We start from the raw sequence: 3,549 nt of genomic DNA on the forward strand, positions 1-3,549 counted from the left end.
GTATCCATCACTGGATACAATCTACAAGTCACTTCTCTGCTCTCATCAAGAACCTGTAATAAACAGAGACTCAAATGTAATTCATTGATAAAAGTAACAAAAAGTGTCTTCAAAAAAAGAGACTTTGATGGATATCTAAATTAATGACGTATCATTTCCAAGACATGACTAATAAGTAATATTATGTTAATATAAGGGGTAATTAAGTGACAATGACTCGTCATTTATGAACCAATTGTAGATTAGATAATGTATGAACATTGAACATACATAATATTTATAAGTATTGTTCATCCATGTACTTTGTTAGGGGAGGGGAGATGCAAGCCTCTTCGCTTTTGGCTAAATTACCCAAAAGATGGTAAGACTCGGAGACCCCAAAATGTAACCACACATATGTTTTATTGTTTAAATCTATTAAGAGATTGAACGGATCCCAAATAACCAGGTACGGGTATAAATAAACTTGTATTATCCAAAATGATTCTTTTAGTAACCGAAATCCAGGATTCGAACAGACTTCAGGTACTGTATAACTAAGTTTAAATTATCCAAAATCTGGGATCAGAACAGGCTTAAACTTTTACGTATCTTAAAAAAGATCCAAGAGATTATCCAGTTCTTAAAAAGCTTATACATACTATTGATGAATAAAGATGGGACGGGTATTGGATCCAGATATAAATATTTTGGTAGTGTATAGGTAAATTGGTAGTATCCGAAATCTGGGATACTAACAGGCTTCGGGAACTCAGATTTTTTCGAATCTTAAAAAAGATCTTTAGGATTTTCTTGATACTAAAAAGCTTACAGTATTCCTTACTAAAGATCCAAAGTACTCGGTTACGGGTTAACTAAAAATGTATTAGCCGGTATTTGAACAGGCTTGGAGTATTCGAACTTTTACTGATCTTAAAAAGCTGATAGTATAGCTCCATACATCATCGTTGTTTAAAAAATATATATTATAAATATCGAAACTAGTGACTCTATTTATTTAGATTAGCAATAGAAGCACGGCATTATCTGACTAACACAAACATGTACACCGTATTCAGAAATCAGCTCTCGATGTTCTTTTTTCTTTCTTCTACCAACTGTTCTTAACATTGATTGTTTGAATTATAATTAGTTATTTTTAAGCTGTCAATAATGATCAACTATGATTGAAAATCAATTCTATAGTTGCGAACTAACTACCAACTGATTTTCTTTTTCTTTTCAGATGATAGGTTGCAAGATACAATAAAGGCAAAGAGGTGTCTAATGATATTATATCAATAATTCTAAAAATAACATTGGGTCATTCATTGTTTCAACATCTATAATTAATACAAATGAAACCTTCATCCGGATTTTATTTTACTTCAGTCCAAGCTTTGAGGGAAAAGCTCATAACATCTGAGTCAAGTATCCCTTAAATTTTGATATCGAGATCCGAAAGTTCGTGTACCCAAAATTTACTCAGATGCTTCGGCCTAAAGATCCAAACCGACCAAGGTCCAAGAAAATATGGAACTGTCCTATAGTAAGTCAGTAGTTTTGAATAAATAGTATTTGAATATTATTCGTCAAATATTGCAAAATTCCCGTAGCCAGTGAAAAGAATCGAGTTTGTGAGGGAAATTAAGAAAATTAATATAATTAATATTTTTCCAGGAATAGTTAAATTTCAAAGAGTTTAATTATTAACGCTCAACTTATTATTATAGATTAAGGTATAATAAAATTTATAAAAAGGACGTTTTCTGGTCTGATAAAATGGATCTTATACAGTAAATAGTCTGGCTTGTCAAATACACCCAAAATTTGCATGACTAGTATGAATCTTAAAAGTATTATGTGCCTCACTTCAAGTAATGAGATCGAAGATGTATTTATTTATCTTTTAAAAATACCAATTACATGTCAATATTGTCTGTATAAGATCTATTTTATAACTTTTGACGGCAAAAGTGCTGGGCGGCAAGTATGTAGTACGGCAAACATGTTGAAGACAAGCACGTATGACAGCTAAGAAGCTTGACGGTGAGTGCACTCGAGGCATAAGAGTGCAAGGCGAGCGTATTTGAGGCGAATTCTCCGAGAACCCAGTCTATGGTACTATGAATAGTATGGGAAAAGCTTTCATAAAAAGATTTCGCCTCCCATCATACCAGATCTGTCTGCCATCGACTTTGCTGTCCTTGGGTGGCTCAGAGGGATGCGCTCCATGGTTGATTTTGCGTCCAAGGGCTTCCTCAAACTAGCCATCGCTATGATCCAATTAAAAGGCAAAAACATAAGAAACCAAATATTTTAATTTCGTCACAGATTTTAGGCTGTCATTCATGCCAATGGCGGATATATTGAAGGAAGTTTGTCAGTCTTAATATTATTTGAAATATATTCGGAAAAATATATATTTTTATTCATATTGATATGTTGATTTCTAGGGCTCAAATACTCATAAACTCCCTTCGAATATCTTGATATTCATTCAATACAGTCAAATAATTGTTACGTATCTTATTAGCCTGTACATTTAAGGGAACCCGTATATGACTTTTCTTCACTTGTGAAATTAATCATTTTATATTTTTACACTCTCAATGAGCAATTGGTTTAAACGACTTAATATCAAATTATTGAGACATGTGCTCATAAATGATTTATACACATTTTTTTAGAGAAAATTCCAATGTCTTTTATTTTTAAGAAATACTTATTTATTATACATTTTCCCCTTCAATTTCACCTCCTGGATACAATATTTTGTCTGTAAGGTTTTATAAAGTTTTTCACCGAGTGGGAGATTTTTACTTAGCTCAAAATGAAGTGAGGTTTTAAAAGGAAATCGTTTAATTATATTGAAGATATTTTTTTTCCTCCTCTTCTAGGCTGTCTAGCCTGAGTTCTCAAAATCTGATAATTTTTGAACTTGCCGCCATTCGAGAGAACTGACAAAAAACAACAATTTGATGTTTGTTTTGTTTTTGTGCAATCAAAAATGGCTGAGCAACAAGCAAAAGGGTGTGCGATCTCCTTCGCGCACAATTCGATCTCCGACAAGAAGATTGCTTTTTGGCTGAATCAAGAGCTTAGGTCGAGGGAGCGTTCATGACTATACATCCAATACAGACCATGCCCCTCAGCGTTGTAGTGTCTGAGGACATCAAGATGTATATCTACTTCAAGGCCAACGAGAAAGTCAACACAGACGTCTACTACAAGGTCCTCAGGTACCATGTCTTGCCATTGTTGAAGAGCACGTTTCCTAGGGACAACTATATGTTTAATCAAGACGGCACCCCGGCACTCACGTCCAAGCAGGTGCAGCGTTTCTGCAGGGAGAACATGGCTCTCTTCTGTCCAGCAGACTTCTTGCCTGAACTCCCTGAGCTTCACTATTTGGAGCATCGTGGAGGGCAAGACAACCCAGGCTTATAACCCGAATGTGGGAGCCCTGAAGGGTGTGGTCACAGAGGAGTGGATCAACTTGTTCTTGGACTTCATGAAGGCCAGATGTGCTTCTGTTCGTCCCCGTATTGAAGCCATTATTCAGAATGG

Source organism: Lepeophtheirus salmonis, chromosome 10 (genome assembly GCF_016086655.4).
Source record: "Lepeophtheirus salmonis chromosome 10, UVic_Lsal_1.4, whole genome shotgun sequence".
Classification (NCBI taxonomy): domain Eukaryota; kingdom Metazoa; phylum Arthropoda; class Copepoda; order Siphonostomatoida; family Caligidae; genus Lepeophtheirus; species Lepeophtheirus salmonis.